We start from the raw sequence: 19076 nt of genomic DNA, 5'->3' as shown, positions 1-19076 counted from the left end.
GGAAGCCAGTTGGATAGATATACTCAAAAGACAGTGAGATATGGCCCTTACGGCTAAAGTGATCAAGGGGCATGGAGAGAAATCAGGAAGGGGAAGTGAAGTTGCATGCTCAGCCATGATCATATTGAATGGTGGTGCTGGCTGGAAGGGACGAATGGCCTACTCCTGCACCTACTTTCTAAGTTTCTATGTTTCTATCTTCAGAATATGAGGTGCCTTGTTGTTCTTCGCCTTTTATTAACAAAAATTAAACACTAATTGCACTATCTTTAAACTTGAATGTGTTCGTAATGTGAGCATTGGTGGTTCAGGGGTAGTATTCTCGCCTGCCACGCGGGAGACCCGGGTTCGATTCCCGGCCAATGCAGTGTTTATGGAAGTATTTCAGAAAGCGTGTATTTAAAAATTAAACTTCCCCGACTGTTTCAAGAGCGTACACAGAGAGGAGCGGCTGTTAAATGAGCGGGGGCACAGATATTCTTCGGTATAAAGAGCGGGAGCAGTGAGGATCGCTTGTAACGTGAGGGAGTAAAGGATTCGAATTATTTTTCAAATAGCACGAGCAGAGGGAAGCGGCAATTTAAAAAGCGAGAACACACAGGAGTGGCTGTTTGCAGCACGGCAGCAGAGATGAGCGGGTGTTGAAAGAGCGGGAGCAAGTCTGGGCGGCAGTTTAATAAGGAGGAGCAGAAAGGAGCGGCGGTACCGTTTCCTCGAGCTGTGGCGATTTTCAATAATTGCATCAATGTAATATCTCAAACTTTGCAAATCACACCAAGCTGGGTTGCAGTGCGAGCTGCTAGGAGGCTGCAGCGGAATTGGACAGATTCGGTGGATGGCAGATGCCATATAATGAAGATAAGTGTGAGTTTATCCACTTTGGTGGCAAAACCTTGAAGGTAGAATGTTATCTGAATGTTGACCGATTTGTAAAAGCGGAGGGGTATTGAGACCTGGGTATTTTGGTACATCAGTCGTTGAAGTCATTCATACATACAGGTACAGCATGCAGTAAAGGAAGCCAAATGTCATGCTGGCCTTCATAGCGAGGAGATTAGGGTATCGGAGCATGGAGACTTGTACAGCACCTTGCTGAGACCAGACCTTGAGTATTGTGTGCAGTTATGATCATCTAATCTGAGGAAGGACATTCCTGCTTTTGAGGGAGTGTAGCGAATATTCACCAGATTGATTCCAGGGATGGCAGGACTGACATGAAGAAAGACTGGATCGACGAGGCTTATACTCGCTGGAATTTAGAAGAATGAGAGGGGAGCTCATAGAAACATTTAAAATTTGGTCGGGAATGGACAGGTTTGATGGCGTAAAAAGGTTCCCGCAGTCCGAATAAAGGAAGCCCAGTACCAGCGGTCACTGTCTAAGGATAAAGTGTAAGCCATTTAGGACCGACACGAGGAGCATCTTCTTCACTCAGATCATTGTGAACCTGTGGAATTCTGTACCACAGAAAGATGTGGAAGCCAGTTGGATAGATATACTCAAAAGACAGTGAGATATCGCCCTTACGGCTAAAGTGATCAAGGGGCATGGAGAGAAATCAGGAAGGGGAAGTGAAGTTGCATGCTCAGCCATGATCATATTGAATGGTGGTGCTGGCTGGATGGGACGAATGGCCAACTCCTGCACCTACTTTCTAAGTTTCTATGTTTCTATCTTCAGAATATGAGGTGCTTTGTTGTTCTTCGCCTTTTATTAACAAAAATTAAACACTAATTGCACTATCTTTAAACTTGAATGTGTTCGTAACGTGAGCATTGGTGGTTCAGGGGTAGAATTCTCGCCTGCCACGCGGGAGACCCGGGTTCGATTCCCGGCCAATGCAGTGTTTATGGAAGTATTTCAGACAGCGTGTATTTAAAAATTAAACTTCCCGACTGTTTCAAGAGCGGACACAGAGAGGAGCGGCTGTTAAATGAGCGGGGGCACAGATATCTTTCGGTATAAAGAGCGGTAGCAGTGAAGATCGCTTGTAACGTGAGGGAGTAAAGGATTTGAGTTATTTTTCAAATAGCACGAGCAGAGGGAAGCGGCAATTTAAAAAGCGAGAACACACAGGAGTGGCTGTTTGCAGCACGGCAGCAGAGATGAGCGGGTGTTGAAAGAGCGGGAGCAAGTCTGGGCGGCAGTTTAATAAGGAGGAGCAGAAAGGAGCGGCGGTACCGTTTCCTCGAGCTGTGGCGATTTTCAATAATTCCATCAATGTAATATCTCCAACTTTGCAAATCACACCAAGCTGGGTTGCAGTGCGAGCTGCTAGGAGGCTGCAGCGGAATTGGACAGATTCGGTGGATGGCAGATGCCATATAATGAAGATAAGTGTGAGTTTATCCACTTTGGTGGCAAAACCTTGAAGGTAGAATGTTATCTGAATGTTGACCGATTTGTAAAAGCGGAGGGGTATTGAGACCTGGGTATTTTGGTACATCAGTCGTTGAAGTCATTCATACATACAGGTACAGCATGCAGTAAAGGAAGCCAAATGTCATGCTGGCCTTCATAGCGAGGAGATTAGGGTATCGGAGCATGGAGACTTGTACAGCACCTTGCTGAGACCAGACCTTGAGTATTGTGTGCAGTTATGATCATCTAATCTGAGGAAGGACATTCCTGCTTTTGAGGGAGTGTAGCGAATATTCACCAGATTGATTCCAGGGATGGCAGGACTGACATGAAGAAAGACTGGATCGACGAGGCTTATACTCGCTGGAATTTAGAAGAATGAGAGGGGAGCTCATAGAAACATTTAAAATTTGGTCGGGAATGGACAGGTTTGATGGCGTAAAAAGGTTCCCGCAGTCCGAATAAAGGAAGCCCAGTACCAGCGGTCACTGTCTAAGGATAAAGTGTAAGCCATTTAGGACCGACACGAGGAGCATCTTCTTCACTCAGATCATTGTGAACCTGTGGAATTCTGTACCACAGAAAGATGTGGAAGCCAGTTGGATAGATATACTCAAAAGACAGTGAGATATGGCCCTTACGGCTAAAGTGATCAAGGGGCATGGAGAGAAATCAGGAAGGGGAAGTGAAGTTGCATGCTCAGCCATGATCATATTGAATGGTGGTGCTGGCTGGAAGGGACGAATGGCCTACTCCTGCACCTACTTTCTAAGTTTCTATGTTTCTATCTTCAGAATATGAGGTGCCTTGTTGTTCTTCGCCTTTTATTAACAAAAATTAAACACTAATTGCACTATCTTTAAACTTGAATGTGTTCGTAATGTGAGCATTGGTGGTTCAGGGGTAGTATTCTCGCCTGCCACGCGGGAGACCCGGGTTCGATTCCCGGCCAATGCAGTGTTTATGGAAGTATTTCAGAAAGCGTGTATTTAAAAATTAAACTTCCCCGACTGTTTCAAGAGCGTACACAGAGAGGAGCGGCTGTTAAATGAGCGGGGGCACAGATATTCTTCGGTATAAAGAGCGGGAGCAGTGAGGATCGCTTGTAACGTGAGGGAGTAAAGGATTCGAATTATTTTTCAAATAGCACGAGCAGAGGGAAGCGGCAATTTAAAAAGCGAGAACACACAGGAGTGGCTGTTTGCAGCACGGCAGCAGAGATGAGCGGGTGTTGAAAGAGCGGGAGCAAGTCTGGGCGGCAGTTTAATAAGGAGGAGCAGAAAGGAGCGGCGGTACCGTTTCCTCGAGCTGTGGCGATTTTCAATAATTCCATCAATGTAATATCTCCAACTTTGCAAATCACACCAAGCTGGGTTGCAGTGCGAGCTGCTAGGAGGCTGCATCGGAATTGGACAGATTCGGTGGATGGCAGATGCCATATAATGAAGATAAGTGTGAGTTTATCCACTTTGGTGGCAAAACCTTGAAGGTAGAATGTTATCTGAATGTTGACCGATTTGTAAAAGCGGAGGGGTATTGAGACCTGGGTATTTTGGTACATCAGTCGTTGAAGTCATTCATACATACAGGTACAGCATGCAGTAAAGGAAGCCAAATGTCATGCTGGCCTTCATAGCGAGGAGATTAGGGTATCGGAGCATGGAGACTTGTACAGCACCTTGCTGAGACCAGACCTTGAGTATTGTGTGCAGTTATGATCATCTAATCTGAGGAAGGACATTCTTGCTTTTGAGGAAGTGTAGCGAATATTCACCAGATTGATTCCAGGGATGGCAGGACTGACATGAAGAAAGACTGGATCGACGAGGCTTATACTCGCTGGAATTTAGAAGAATGAGAGGGGAGCTCATAGAAACATTTAAAATTTTGTCGGGAATGGACAGGTTTGATGGCGTAAAAAGGTTCCCGCAGTCCGAATAAAGGAAGCCCAGTACCAGCGGTCACTGTCTAAGGATAAAGTGTAAACCATTTAGGACCGACACGAGGAGCATCTTCTTCACTCAGATCATTGTGAACCTGTGGAATTCTGTACCACAGAAAGATGTGGAAGCCAGTTGGATAGATATACTCAAAAGACAGTGAGATATGGCCCTTACGGCTAAAGTGATCAAGGGGCATGGAGAGAAATCAGGAAGGGGAAGTGAAGTTGCACGCTCAGCCATGATCATATTGAATGGTGGTGCTGGCTGGAAGGGACGAATGGCCTACTCCTGCACCTACTTTCTAAGTTTCTATGTTTCTATCTTCAGAATATGAGGTGCTTTGTTGTTCTTCGCCTTTTATTAACAAAAATTAAACACTAATTGCACTATCTTTAAACTTGAATGTGCTCGTAACGTGAGGATTGGTGGTTCAGGGGTAGAATTCTCGCCTGCCACGCGGGAGACCCGGGTTCGATTCCCGACCAATGCAGTGTTTATGGAAGTATTTCCGAAAGCGTGTATTTAAAAATTAAACTTCCCGACTGTTTCAAGAGCGTACACGTAGAGGAGCGGCTGTTAAATGAGCGGGGGCACAGATATCTTTCGGTATAAAGAGCGGGAGCAGTGAGGATCGCTTGTAACGGAAGGGAGTAAAGGATTTGAGTTATTTTTCAAATAGCACGAGCAGAGGGAAGCGGCAATTTAAAAAGCGAGAACACACAGGAGTGGCTGTTTGCAGCACGGCAGCAGAGATGAGCGGGTGTTGAAAGAGCGGGAGCAAGTCTGGGCGGCAGTTTAATAAGGAGGAGCAGAAAGGAGCGGCGGTACCGTTTCCTCGAGCTGTGGCGATTTTCAATAATTCCATCAATGTAATATCTCCAACTTTGCAAATCACACCAAGCTGGGTTGCAGTGCGAGCTGCTAGGAGGCTGCAGCGGAATTGGACAGATTCGATGGATGGCAGATGCCATATAATGAAGATAAGTGTGAGTTTATCCACTTTGGTGGCAAAACCTTGAAGGTAGAATGTTATCTGAATGTTGACCGATTTGTAAAAGCGGAGGGGTATTGAGACCTGGGTATTTTGGTACATCAGTCGTTGAAGTCATTCATACATACAGGTACAGCATGCAGTAAAGGAAGCCAAATGTCATGCTGGCCTTCATAGCGAGGAGATTAGGGTATCGGAGCATGGAGACTTGTACAGCACCTTGCTGAGACCAGACCTTGAGTATTGTGTGCAGTTATGATCATCTAATCTGAGGAAGGACATTCTTGCTTTTGAGGGAGTGTAGCGAATATTCACCAGATTGATTCCAGGGATGGCAGGACTGACATGAAGAAAGACTGGATCGACCAGGCTTATACTCGCTGGAATTTAGAAGAATGAGAGGGGAGCTCATAGAAACATTTAAAATTTGGTCGGGAATGGACAGGTTTGATGGCGTAAAAAGGTTCCCGCAGTCCGAATAAAGGAAGCCCAGTACCAGCGGTCACTGTCTAAGGATAAAGTGTAAGCCATTTAGGACCGACACGAGGAGCATCTTCTTCACTCAGATCATTGTGAACCTGTGGAATTCTGTACCACAGAAAGATGTGGAAGCCAGTTGGATAGATATACTCAAAAGACAGTGAGATATGGCCCTTACGGCTAAAGTGATCAAGGGGCATGGAGAGAAATCAGGAAGGGGAAGTGAAGTTGCATGCTCAGCCATGATCATATTGAATGGTGGTGCTGGCTGGAAGGGACGAATGGCCAACTCCTGCACCTACTTTCTAAGTTTCTATGTTTCTATCTTCAGAATATGAGGTGCTTTGTTGTTCTTCGCCTTTTATTAACAAAAATTAAACACTAATTGCACTATCTTTAAACTTGAATGTGTTCGTAACGTGAGCATTGGTGGTTCAGGGGTAGAATTCTCGCCTGCCACGCGGGAGACCCGGGTTCGATTCCCGGCCAATGCAGTGTTTATGGAAGTATTTCAGAAAGCGTGTATTTAAAAATTAAACTTCCCGACTGTTTCAAGAGCGTACACGTAGAGGAGCGGCTGTTAAATGAGCGGGGGCACAGATATCTTTCGGTATAAAGAGCGGGAGCAGTGAGGATCGCTTGTAACGGAAGGGAGTAAAGGATTTGAGTTATTTTTCAAATAGCACGAGCAGAGGGAAGCGGCAATTTAAAAAGCGAGAACACACAGGAGTGGCTGTTTGCAGCACGGCAGCAGAGATGAGCGGGTGTTGAAAGAGCGGGAGCAAGTCTGGGCGGCAGTTTAATAAGGAGGAGCAGAAAGGAGCGGCGGTACCGTTTCCTCGAGCTGTGGCGATTTTCAATAATTCCATCAATGTAATATCTCCAACTTTGCAAATCACACCAAGCTGGGTTGCAGTGCGAGCTGCTAGGAGGCTGCATCGGAATTGGACAGATTCGGTGGATGGCAGATGCCATATAATGAAGATAAGTGTGAGTTTATCCACTTTGGTGGCAAAACCTTGAAGGTAGAATGTTATCTGAATGTTGACCGATTTGTAAAAGCGGAGGGGTATTGAGACCTGGGTATTTTGGTACATCAGTCGTTGAAGTCATTCATACATACAGGTACAGCATGCAGTAAAGGAAGCCAAATGTCATGCTGGCCTTCATAGCGAGGAGATTAGGGTATCGGAGCATGGAGACTTGTACAGCACCTTGCTGAGACCAGACCTTGAGTATTGTGTGCAGTTATGATCATCTAATCTGAGGAAGGACATTCTTGCTTTTGAGGAAGTGTAGCGAATATTCACCAGATTGATTCCAGGGATGGCAGGACTGACATGAAGAAAGACTGGATCGACGAGGCTTATACTCGCTGGAATTTAGAAGAATGAGAGGGGAGCTCATAGAAACATTTAAAATTTTGTCGGGAATGGACAGGTTTGATGGCGTAAAAAGGTTCCCGCAGTCCGAATAAAGGAAGCCCAGTACCAGCGGTCACTGTCTAAGGATAAAGTGTAAACCATTTAGGACCGACACGAGGAGCATCTTCTTCACTCAGATCATTGTGAACCTGTGGAATTCTGTACCACAGAAAGATGTGGAAGCCAGTTGGATAGATATACTCAAAAGACAGTGAGATATGGCCCTTACGGCTAAAGTGATCAAGGGGCATGGAGAGAAATCAGGAAGGGGAAGTGAAGTTGCACGCTCAGCCATGATCATATTGAATGGTGGTGCTGGCTGGAAGGGACGAATGGCCTACTCCTGCACCTACTTTCTAAGTTTCTATGTTTCTATCTTCAGAATATGAGGTGCTTTGTTGTTCTTCGCCTTTTATTAACAAAAATTAAACACTAATTGCACTATCTTTAAACTTGAATGTGCTCGTAACGTGAGGATTGGTGGTTCAGGGGTAGAATTCTCGCCTGCCACGCGGGAGACCCGGGTTCGATTCCCGACCAATGCAGTGTTTATGGAAGTATTTCCGAAAGCGTGTATTTAAAAATTAAACTTCCCGACTGTTTCAAGAGCGTACACGTAGAGGAGCGGCTGTTTAATGAGCGGGGGCACAGATATCTTTCGGTATAAAGAGCGGGAGCAGTGAGGATCGGTTGTAACGGAAGGGAGTAAAGGATTTGAGTTATTTTTCAAATAGCACGAGCAGAGGGAAGCGGCAATTTAAAAAGCGAGAACACACAGGAGTGGCTGTTTGCAGCACGGCAGCAGAGATGAGCGGGTGTTGAAAGAGCGGGAGCAAGTCTGGGCGGCAGTTTAATAAGGAGGAGCAGAAAGGAGCGGCGGTACCGTTTCCTCGAGCTGTGGCGATTTTCAATAATTCCATCAATGTAATATCTCCAACTTTGCAAATCACACCAAGCTGGGTTGCAGTGCGAGCTGCTAGGAGGCTGCAGCGGAATTGGACAGATTCGGTGGATGGCAGATGCCATATAATGAAGATAAGTGTGAGTTTATCCACTTTGGTGGCAAAACCTTGAAGGTAGAATGTTATCTGAATGTTGACCGATTTGTAAAAGCGGAGGGGTATTGAGACCTGGGTATTTTGGTACATCAGTCGTTGAAGTCATTCATACATACAGGTACAGCATGCAGTAAAGGAAGCCAAATGTCATGCTGGCCTTCATAGCGAGGAGATTAGGGTATCGGAGCATGGAGACTTGTACAGCACCTTGCTGAGACCAGACCTTGAGTATTGTGTGCAGTTATGATCATCTAATCTGAGGAAGGACATTCTTGCTTTTGAGGGAGTGTAGCGAATATTCACCAGATTGATTCCAGGGATGGCAGGACTGACATGAAGAAAGACTGGATCGACCAGGCTTATACTCGCTGGAATTTAGAAGAATGAGAGGGGAGCTCATAGAAACATTTAAAATTTGGTCGGGAATGGACAGGTTTGATGGCGTAAAAAGGTTCCCGCAGTCCGAATAAAGGAAGCCCAGTACCAGCGGTCACTGTCTAAGGATAAAGTGTAAGCCATTTAGGACCGACACGAGGAGCATCTTCTTCACTCAGATCATTGTGAACCTGTGGAATTCTGTACCACAGAAAGATGTGGAAGCCAGTTGGATAGATATACTCAAAAGACAGTGAGATATGGCCCTTACGGCTAAAGTGATCAAGGGGCATGGAGAGAAATCAGGAAGGGGAAGTGAAGTTGCATGCTCAGCCATGATCATATTGAATGGTGGTGCTGGCTGGAAGGGACGAATGGCCAACTCCTGCACCTACTTTCTAAGTTTCTATGTTTCTATCTTCAGAATATGAGGTGCTTTGTTGTTCTTCGCCTTTTATTAACAAAAATTAAACACTAATTGCACTATCTTTAAACTTGAATGTGTGCGTAACGTGAGCATTGGTGGTTCAGGGGTAGAATTCTCGCCTGCCACGCGGGAGACCCGGGTTCGATTCCCGGCCAATGCAGTGTTTATGGAAGTATTTCAGAAAGCGTGTATTTAAAAATTAAACTTCCCGACTGTTTCAAGAGCGTACACGTAGAGGAGCGGCTGTTAAATGAGCGGGGGCACAGATATCTTTCGGTATAAAGAGCGGGAGCAGTGAGGATCGCTTGTAACGGAAGGGAGTAAAGGATTTGAGTTATTTTTCAAATAGCACGAGCAGAGGGAAGCGGCAATTTAAAAAGCGAGAACACACAGGAGTGGCTGTTTGCAGCACGGCAGCAGAGATGAGCGGGTGTTGAAAGAGCGGGAGCAAGTCTGGGCGGCAGTTTAATAAGGAGGAGCAGAAAGGAGCGGCGGTACCGTTTCCTCGAGCTGTGGCGATTTTCAATAATTCCATCAATGTAATATCTCCAACTTTGCAAATCACACCAAGCTGGGTTGCAGTGCGAGCTGCTAGGAGGCTGCAGCGGAATTGGACAGATTCGGTGGATGGCAGATGCCATATAATGAAGATAAGTGTGAGTTTATCCACTTTGGTGGCAAAACCTTGAAGGTAGAATGTTATCTGAATGTTGACCGATTTGTAAAAGCGGAGGGGTATTAAGACCTGGGTATTTTGGTACATCAGTCGTTGAAGTCATTCATACATACAGGTACAGCATGCAGTAAAGGAAGCCAAATGTCATGCTGGCCTTCATAGCGAGGAGATTAGGGTATCGGAGCATGGAGACTTGTACAGCACCTTGCTGAGACCAGACCTTGAGTATTGTGTGCAGTTATGATCATCTAATCTGAGGAAGGACATTCTTGCTTTTGAGGGAGTGTAGCGAATATTCACCAGATTGATTCCAGGGATGGCAGGACTGACATGAAGAAAGACTGGATCGACCAGGCTTATACTCGCTGGAATTTAGAAGAATGAGAGGGGAGCTCATAGAAACATTTAAAATTTGGTCGGGAATGGACAGGTTTGATGGCGTAAAAAGGTTCCCGCAGTCCGAATAAAGGAAGCCCAGTACCAGCGGTCACTGTCTAAGGATAAAGTGTAAGCCATTTAGGACCGACACGAGGAGCATCTTCTTCACTCAGATCATTGTGAACCTGTGGAATTCTGTACCACAGAAAGATGTGGAAGCCAGTTGGATAGATATACTCAAAAGACAGTGAGATATGGCCCTTACGGCTAAAGTGATCAAGGGGCATGGAGAGAAATCAGGAAGGGGAAGTGAAGTTGCATGCTCAGCCATGATCATATTGAATGGTGGTGCTGGCTGGAAGGGACGAATGGCCAACTCCTGCACCTACTTTCTAAGTTTCTATGTTTCTATCTTCAGAATATGAGGTGCTTTGTTGTTCTTCGCCTTTTATTAACAAAAATTAAACACTAATTGCACTATCTTTAAACTTGAATGTGTTCGTAGCGTGAGCATTGGTGGTTCAGGGGTAGAATTCTCGCCTGCCACGCGGGAGACCCGGGTTCGATTCCCGGCCAATGCAGTGTTTATGGAAGTATTTCAGAAAGCGTGTATTTAAAAATTAAACTTCCCCGACTGTTTCAAGAGCGGACACAGAGAGGAGCGGCTGTTAAATGAGCGGGGGCACAGATATCCTTCGGTATAAAGAGCGGTAGCAGTGAGGATCGCTTGTAACGTGAGGGAGTAAAGGATTTGAGTTATTTTTCAAATAGCATGAGCAGAGGGAAGCGGCAATTTAAAAAGCGAGAACACACAGGAGTGGCTGTTTGCAGCACGGCAGCAGAGATGAGCGGGTGTTGAAAGAGCGGGAGCAAGTCTGGGCGGCAGTTTAATAAGGAGGAGCAGAAAGGAGCGGCGGTACCGTTTCCTCGAGCTGTGGCGATTTTCAATAATTCCATCAATGTAATATCTCCAACGTTGCAAATCACACCAAGCTGGGTTGCAGTGCGAGCTGCTAGGAGGCTGCAGCGGAATTGGACAGATTCGGTGGATGGCAGATGCCATATAATGAAGATAAGTGTGAGTTTATCCACTTTGGTGGCAAAACCTTGAAGGTAGAATGTTATCTGAATGTTGACCGATTTGTAAAAGCGGAGGGGTATTGAGACCTGGGTATTTTGGTACATCAGTCGTTGAAGTCATTCATACATACAGGTGCAGTAAAGGAAGCCAAATGTCATGCTGGCCTTCATAGCGAGGAGATTAGGTTATCGGAGCATGGAGACTTGTACAGCACCTTGCTGAGACCAGACCTTGAGTATTGTGTGCAGTTATGATCATCTAATCTGAGGAAGGACATTCTTGCTTTTGAGGGAGTGTAGCGAATATTCACCAGATTGATTCCAGGGATGGCAGGACTGACATGAAGAAAGACTGGATCGACGAGGCTTATACTCGCTGGAATTTAGAAGAATGAGAGGGGAGCTCATAGAAACATTTAAAATTTGGTCGGGAATGGACAGGTTTGATGGCGTAAAAAGGTTCCCGCAGTCCGAATAAAGGAAGCCCAGTACCAGCGGTCACTGTCTAAGGATAAAGTGTAAACCATTTAGGACCGACACGAGGAGCATCTTCTTCACTCAGATCATTGTGAACCTGTGGAATTCTGTACCACAGAAAGATGTGGAAGCCAGTTGGATAGATATACTCAAAAGACAGTGAGATATGGCCCTTACGGCTAAAGTGATCAAGGGGCATGGAGAGAAATCAGGAAGGGGAAGTGAAGTTGCATGCTCAGCCATGATCATATTGAATGGTGGTGCTGGCTGGAAGGGACGAATGGCCTACTCCTGCACCTACTTTCTAAGTTTCTATGTTTCTATCTTCAGAATATGAGGTGCTTTGTTGTTCTTCGCCTTTTATTAACAAAAATTAAACACTAATTGCACTATCTTTAAACTTGAATGTGTTCGTAATGTGAGCATTGGTGGTTCAGGGGTAGAATTCTCGCCTGCCACGCGGGAGACCCGGGTTCGATTCCCGGCCAATGAAGTATTTCAGAAAGCGTGTATTTAAAAATTAAACTTCCCCGACTGTTTCAAGAGCGTACACAGAGAGGAGCGGCTGTTAAATGAGCGGGGGCACAGATATCCTTCGGTATAAAGAGCGGGAGCAGTGAGGATCGCTTGTAACGGAAGGGAGTAAAGGATTCGAGTTATTTTTCAAATAGCACGAGCAGAGGGAAGCGGCAATTTAAAAAGCGAGAACACACAGGAGTGGCTGTTTGCAGCACGGCAGCAGAGATGAGCGGGTGTTGAAAGAGCGGGAGCAAGTCTGGGCGGCAGTTTAATAAGGAGGAGCAGAAAGGAGCGGCGGTACCGTTTCCTCGAGCTGTGGCGATTTTCAATAATTCCATCAATGTAATATCTCCAACTTTGCAAATCACACCAAGCTGGGTTGCAGTGCGAGCTGCTAGGAGGCTGCAGCGGAATTGGACAGATTCGGTGGATGGCAGATGCCATATAATGAAGATAAGTGTGAGTTTATCCACTTTGGTGGCAAAACCTTGAAGGTAGAATGTTATCTGAATGTTGACCGATTTGTAAAAGCGGAGGGGTATTGAGACCTGGGTATTTTGGTACATCAGTCGTTGAAGTCATTCATACATACAGGTACAGCATGCAGTAAAGGAAGCCAAATGTCATGCTGGCCTTCATAGCGAGGAGATTAGGGTATCGGAGCATGGAGACTTGTACAGCACCTTGCTGAGACCAGACCTTGAGTATTGTGTGCAGTTATGATCATCTAATCTGAGGAAGGACATTCTTGCTTTTGAGGGAGTGTAGCGAATATTCACCAGATTGATTCCAGGGATGGCAGGACTGACATGAAGAAAGACTGGATCGACCAGGCTTATACTCGCTGGAATTTAGAAGAATGAGAGGGGAGCTCATAGAAACATTTAAAATTTGGTCGGGAATGGACAGGTTTGATGGCGTAAAAAGGTTCCCGCAGTCCGAATAAAGGAAGCCCAGTACCAGCGGTCACTGTCTAAGGATAAAGTGTAAGCCATTTAGGACCGACACGAGGAGCATCTTCTTCACTCAGATCATTGTGAACCTGTGGAATTCTGTACCACAGAAAGATGTGGAAGCCAGTTGGATAGATATACTCAAAAGACAGTGAGATATGGCCCTTACGGCTAAAGTGATCAAGGGGCATGGAGAGAAATCAGGAAGGGGAAGTGAAGTTGCATGCTCAGCCATGATCATATTGAATGGTGGTGCTGGCTGGAAGGGACGAATGGCCAACTCCTGCACCTACTTTCTAAGTTTCTATGTTTCTATCTTCAGAATATGAGGTGCTTTGTTGTTCTTCGCCTTTTATTAACAAAAATTAAACACTAATTGCACTATCTTTAAACTTGAATGTGTTCGTTATGTGAGCATTGGTGGTTCAGGGGTAGAATTCTCGCCTGCCACGCGGGAGACCCGGGTTCGATTCCCGGCCAATGCAGTGTTTATGGAAGTATTTCAGAAAGCGTGTATTTAAAAATTAAACTTCCCCGACTGTTTCAAGAGCGTACACAGAGAGGATAGGCTGTTAAATGAGCGGGGGCACAGATATCCTTCGGTATAAAGAGCGGGAGCAGTGAGGATCGCTTGTAACGGAAGGGAGTAAAGGATTCGAGTTATTTTTCAAATAGCACGAGCAGAGGGAAGCGGCAATTTAAAAAGCGAGAACACACAGGAGTGGCTGTTTGCAGCACGGCAGCAGAGATGAGCGGGTGTTGAAAGAGCGGGAGCAAGTCTGGGCGGCAGTTTAATAAGGAGGAGCAGAAAGGAGCGGCGGTACCGTTTCCTCGAGCTGTGGCGATTTTCAATAATTCCATCAATGTAATATCTCCAACTTTGCAAATCACACCAAGCTGGGTTGCAGTGCGAGCTGCTAGGAGGCTGCAGCGGAATTGGACAGATTCGGTGGATGGCAGATGCCATATAATGAAGATAAGTGTGAGTTTATCCACTTTGGTGGCAAAACCTTGAAGGTAGAATGTTATCTGAATGTTGACCGATTTGTAAAAGCGGAGGGGTATTGAGACCTGGGTATTTTGGTACATCAGTCGTTGAAGTCATTCATACATACAGGTACAGCATGCAGTAAAGGAAGCCAAATGTCATGCTGGCCTTCATAGCGAGGAGATTAGGGTATCGGAGCATGGAGACTTGTACAGCACCTTGCTGAGACCAGACCTTGAGTATTGTGTGCAGTTATGATCATCTAATCTGAGGAAGGACATTCTTGCTTTTGAGGGAGTGTAGCGAATATTCACCAGATTGATTCCAGGGATGGCAGGACAGACATGAAGAAAGACTGGATCGACGAGGCTTATACTCGCTGGAATTTAGAAGAATGAGAGGGGAGCTCATAGAAACATTTAAAATTTGGTCGGGAATGGACAGGTTTGATGGCGTAAAAAGGTTCCCGCAGTCCGAATAAAGGAAGCCCAGTACCAGCGGTCACTGTCTAAGGATAAAGTGTAAGCCATTTAGGACCGACACGAGGAGCATCTTCTTCACTCAGATCATTGTGAACCTGTGGAATTCTGTACCACAGAAAGATGTGGAAGCCAGTTGGATAGATATACTCAAAAGACAGTGAGATATGGCCCTTACGGCTAAAGTGATCAAGGGGCATGGAGAGAAATCAGGAAGGGGAAGTGAAGTTGCATGCTCAGCCATGATCATATTGAATGGTGGTGCTGGCTGGAAGGGACGAATGGCCAACTCCTGCACCTACTTTCTAAGTTTCTATGTTTCTATCTTCAGAATATGAGGTGCTTTGTTGTTCTTCGCCTTTTATTAACAAAAATTAAACACTAATTGCACTATCTTTAAACTTGAATGTGTTCGTTATGTGAGCATTGGTGGTTCAGGGGTAGAATTCTCGCCTGCCACGCGGGAGACCCGGGTTCGATTCCCGGCCAATGCAGTGTTTATGGAAGTATTTCAGAAAGCGTGTATTTAAAAATTAAACTTCCCCGACTGTTTCAAGAGCGTACACAGAGAGGAGCGGCTGTTAAATGAGCGGGGGCACAGATATCCTTCGGTATAAAGAGCGGGAGCAGTGAGGATCGCTTGTAACGGAAGGGAGTAAAGGATTCGAGTTATTTTTCAAATAGCACGAGCAGAGGGAAGCGGCAATTTAAAAAGCGAGAACACACAGGAGTGGCTGTTTGCAGCACGGCAGCAGAGATGAGCGGGTGTTGAAAGAGCGGGAGCAAGTCTGGGCGGCAGTTTAATAAGGAGGAGCAGAAAGGAGCGGCGGTACCGTTTCCTCGAGCTGTGGCGATTTTCAATAATTCCATCAATGTAATATCTCCAACTTTGCAAATCACACCAAGCTGGGTTGCAGTGCGAGCTGCTAGGAGGCTGCAGCGGAATTGGACAGATTCGGTGGATGGCAGATGCCATATAATGAAGATAAGTGTGAGTTTATCCACTTTGGTGGCAAAACCTTGAAGGTAGAATGTTATCTGAATGTTGACCGATTTGTAAAAGCGGAGGGGTATTGAGACCTGGGTATTTTGGTACATCAGTCGTTGAAGTCATTCATACATACAGGTACAGCATGCAGTAAAGGAAGCCAAATGTCATGCTGGCCTTCATAGCGAGGAGATTAGGGTATCGGAGCATGGAGACTTGTACAGCACCTTGCTGAGACCAGACCTTGAGTATTGTGTGCAGTTATGATCATCTAATCTGAGGAAGGACATTCTTGCTTTTGAGGGAGTGTAGCGAATATTCACCAGATTGATTCCAGGGATGGCAGGACAGACATGAAGAAAGACTGGATCGACGAGGCTTATACTCGCTGGAATTTAGAAGAATGAGAGGGGAGCTCATAGAAACATTTAAAATTTGGTCGGGAATGGACAGGTTTGATGGCGTAAAAAGGTTCCCGCAGTCCGAATAAAGGAAGCCCAGTACCAGCGGTCACTGTCTAAGGATAAAGTGTAAGCCATTTAGGACCGACACGAGGAGCATCTTCTTCACTCAGATCATTGTGAACCTGTGGAATTCTGTACCACAGAAAGATGTGGAAGCCAGTTGGATAGATATACTCAAAAGACAGTGAGATATCGCCCTTACGGCTAAAGTGATCAAGGGGCATGGAGAGAAATCAGGAAGGGGAAGTGAAGTTGCATGCTCAGCCATGATCATATTGAATGGTGGTGCTGGCTGGAAGGGACGAATGGCCAACTCCTGCACCTACTTTCTAAGTTTCTATGTTTCTATCTTCAGAATATGAGGTGCTTTGTTGTTCTTCGCCTTTTATTAACAAAAATTAAACACTAATTGCACTATCTTTAAACTTGAATGTGTTCGTAACGTGAGCATTGGTGGTTCAGGGGTAGAATTCTCGCCTGCCACGCGGGAGACCCGGGTTCGATTCCCGGCCAATGCAGTGTTTATGGAAGTATTTCAGAAAGCGTGTATTTAAAAATTAAACTTCCCGACTGTTTCAAGAGCGTACACAGAGAGGAGCGGCTGTTAAATGAGCGGGGGCACAGATATCTTTCGGTATAAAGAGCGGTAGCAGTGAGGATCGCTTGTAACGTGAGGGAGTAAAGGATTTGAGTTATTTTTCAAATAGCACGAGCAGAGGGAAGCGGCAATTTAAAAAGCGAGAACACACAGGAGTGGCTGTTTGCAGCACGGCAGCAGAGATGAGCGGGTGTTGAAAGAGCGGGAGCAAGTCTGGGCGGCAGTTTAATAAGGAGGAGCAGAAAGGAGCGGCGGTACCGTTTCCTCGAGCTGTGGCGATTTTCAATAATTCCATCAATGTAATATCTCCAACTTTGCAAATCACACCAAGCTGGGTTGCAGTGCGAGCTGCTAGGAGGCTGCAGCGGAATTGGACAGATTCGGTGGATGGCAGATGCCATATAATGAAGATAAGTGTGAGTTTATCCACTTTGGTGGCAAAACCTTGAAGGTAGAATGTTATCTGAATGTTGACCGATTTGTAAAAGCGGAGGGGTATTGAGACCTGGGTATTTTGGTACATCAGTCGTTGAAGTCATTCATACATACAGGTACAGCATGCAGTAAAGGAAGCCAAATGTCATGCTGGCCTTCATAGCGAGGAGATTAGGGTATCGGAGCATGGAGACTTGTACAGCACCTTGCTGAGACCAGACCTTGAGTATTGTGTGCAGTTATGATCATCTAATCTGAGGAAGGACATTCCTGCTTTTGAGGGAGTGTAGCGAATATTCACCAGATTGATTCCAGGGATGGCAGGACTGACATGAAGAAAGACTGGATCGACGAGGCTTATACTCGCTGGAATTTAGAAGAATGAGAGGGGAGCTCATAGAAACATTTAAAATTTGGTCGGGAATGGACAGGTTTGATGGCGTAAAAAGGTTCCCGCAGTCCGAATAAAGGAAGCCCAGTACCAGCGGTCACTGTCTAAGGATAAAGTGTAAGCCATTTAGGACCGACACGAGGAGCATCTTCTTCACTCAGATCATTGTGAACCTGTGGAATTCTGTACCACAGAAAGATGTGGAAGCCAGTTGGATAGATATACTCAAAAGACAGTGAGATATGGCCCTTACGGCTAAAGTGATCAAGGGGCATGGAGAGAAATCAGGAAGGGGAAGTGAAGTTGCATGCTCAGCCATGATCATATTGAATGGTGGTGCTGGCTGGAAGGGAAGAATGGCCTACATCTGCACCTACTTTCTAAGTTTCTATGTTTCTATCTTCAGAATATGAGGTGCCTTGTTGTTCTTCGCCTTTTATTAACAAAAATTAAACACTAATTGCACTATCTTTAAACTTGAATGTGTTCGTAATGTGAGCATTGGTGGTTCAGGGGTAGTATTCTCGCCTGCCACGCGGGAGACCCGGGTTCGATTCCCGGCCAATGCAGTGTTTATGGAAGTATTTCAGAAAGCGTGTATTTAAAAATTAAACTTCCCCGACTGTTTCAAGAGCGTACACAGAGAGGAGCGGCTGTTAAATGAGCGGGGGCACAGATATTATTCGGTATAAAGAGCGGGAGCAGTGAGGATCGCTTGTAACGTGAGGGAGTAAAGGATTCGAATTATTTTTCAAATAGCACGAGCAGAGGGAAGCGGCAATTTAAAAAGCGAGAACACACAGGAGTGGCTGTTTGCAGCACGGCAGCAGAGATGAGCGGGTGTTGAAAGAGCGGGAGCAAGTCTGGGCGGCAGTTTAATAAGGAGGAGCAGAAAGGAGCGGCGGTACCGTTTCCTCGAGCTGTGGCGATTTTCAATAATTGCATCAATGTAATATCTCAAACTTTGCAAATCACACCAAGCTGGGTTGCAGTGCGAGCTGCTAGGAGGCTGCAGCGGAATTGGACAGATTCGGTGGATGGCAGATGCCATATAATGAAGATAAGTGTGAGTTTATCCACTTTGGTGGCAAAACCTTGAAGGTAGAATGTTATCTGAATGTTGACCGATTTGTAAAAGCGGAGGGGTATTGAGACCTGGGTATTTTGGTACATCAGTCGTTGAAGTCATTCATACATACAGGTACAGCATGCAGTAAAGGAAGCCAAATGTCATGCTGGCCTTCATAGCGAGGAGATTAGGGTATCGGAGCATGGAGACTTGTACAGCACCTTGCTGAGACCAGACCTTGAGTATTGTGTGCAGTTATGATCATCTAATCTGAGGAAGGACATTCTTGCTTTTGAGGAAGTGTAGCGAATATTCACCAGATTGATTCCAGGGATGGCAGGACTGACATGAAGAAAGACTGGATCGACGAGGCTTATACTCGCTGGAATTTAGAAGAATGAGAGGGGAGCTCATAGAAACATTTAAAATTTGGTCGGGAATGGACAGGTTTGATGGCGTAAAAAGGTTCCCGCAGTCCGAATAAAGGAAGCCCAGTACCAGCGGTCACTGTCTAAGGATAAA

At 45.7% G+C, this 19076-nt stretch overlaps 13 non-coding genes across 13 annotated transcripts; all 13 read left to right on the top strand.

The window, feature by feature from the left end:
- Positions 1–296: 296 nt before the first annotated feature.
- Positions 297–367, top strand: trnag-gcc (transfer RNA glycine (anticodon GCC)). Its single transcript has one exon. It is a non-coding gene; the product is annotated as a tRNA-Gly (tRNA).
- Positions 368–1772: 1405 nt separating this feature from the next.
- Positions 1773–1843, top strand: trnag-gcc (transfer RNA glycine (anticodon GCC)). Its single transcript has one exon. It is a non-coding gene; the product is annotated as a tRNA-Gly (tRNA).
- Positions 1844–3247: 1404 nt separating this feature from the next.
- trnag-gcc (transfer RNA glycine (anticodon GCC)) lies at positions 3248–3318 on the top strand. The gene has a single exon. It is a non-coding gene; the product is annotated as a tRNA-Gly (tRNA).
- A 1405-nt stretch (positions 3319–4723) lies between these two features.
- trnag-gcc (transfer RNA glycine (anticodon GCC)) lies at positions 4724–4794 on the top strand. The gene has a single exon. It is a non-coding gene; the product is annotated as a tRNA-Gly (tRNA).
- A 1404-nt stretch (positions 4795–6198) lies between these two features.
- trnag-gcc (transfer RNA glycine (anticodon GCC)) lies at positions 6199–6269 on the top strand. The gene has a single exon. It is a non-coding gene; the product is annotated as a tRNA-Gly (tRNA).
- A 1404-nt stretch (positions 6270–7673) lies between these two features.
- Positions 7674–7744, top strand: trnag-gcc (transfer RNA glycine (anticodon GCC)). The gene has a single exon. It is a non-coding gene; the product is annotated as a tRNA-Gly (tRNA).
- Positions 7745–9148: 1404 nt separating this feature from the next.
- On the top strand, positions 9149–9219 carry trnag-gcc (transfer RNA glycine (anticodon GCC)). The gene has a single exon. It is a non-coding gene; the product is annotated as a tRNA-Gly (tRNA).
- A 1404-nt stretch (positions 9220–10623) lies between these two features.
- On the top strand, positions 10624–10694 carry trnag-gcc (transfer RNA glycine (anticodon GCC)). The gene has a single exon. It is a non-coding gene; the product is annotated as a tRNA-Gly (tRNA).
- Positions 10695–12092: 1398 nt separating this feature from the next.
- trnag-gcc (transfer RNA glycine (anticodon GCC)) lies at positions 12093–12163 on the top strand. The gene has a single exon. It is a non-coding gene; the product is annotated as a tRNA-Gly (tRNA).
- Positions 12164–13556: 1393 nt separating this feature from the next.
- trnag-gcc (transfer RNA glycine (anticodon GCC)) lies at positions 13557–13627 on the top strand. The gene has a single exon. It is a non-coding gene; the product is annotated as a tRNA-Gly (tRNA).
- Positions 13628–15032: 1405 nt separating this feature from the next.
- trnag-gcc (transfer RNA glycine (anticodon GCC)) lies at positions 15033–15103 on the top strand. Its single transcript has one exon. It is a non-coding gene; the product is annotated as a tRNA-Gly (tRNA).
- A 1405-nt stretch (positions 15104–16508) lies between these two features.
- On the top strand, positions 16509–16579 carry trnag-gcc (transfer RNA glycine (anticodon GCC)). The gene has a single exon. It is a non-coding gene; the product is annotated as a tRNA-Gly (tRNA).
- Positions 16580–17983: 1404 nt separating this feature from the next.
- trnag-gcc (transfer RNA glycine (anticodon GCC)) lies at positions 17984–18054 on the top strand. The gene has a single exon. It is a non-coding gene; the product is annotated as a tRNA-Gly (tRNA).
- Positions 18055–19076: the final 1022 nt, after the last annotated feature.

Source organism: Pristiophorus japonicus, unplaced genomic scaffold (assembly GCF_044704955.1).
Source record: "Pristiophorus japonicus isolate sPriJap1 unplaced genomic scaffold, sPriJap1.hap1 HAP1_SCAFFOLD_270, whole genome shotgun sequence".
NCBI lineage: Eukaryota > Metazoa > Chordata > Chondrichthyes > Pristiophoridae > Pristiophorus > Pristiophorus japonicus.
Note: the sequence above shows the minus strand (reverse complement) of the source record. Positions and strands in the feature narration are given on the sequence as shown.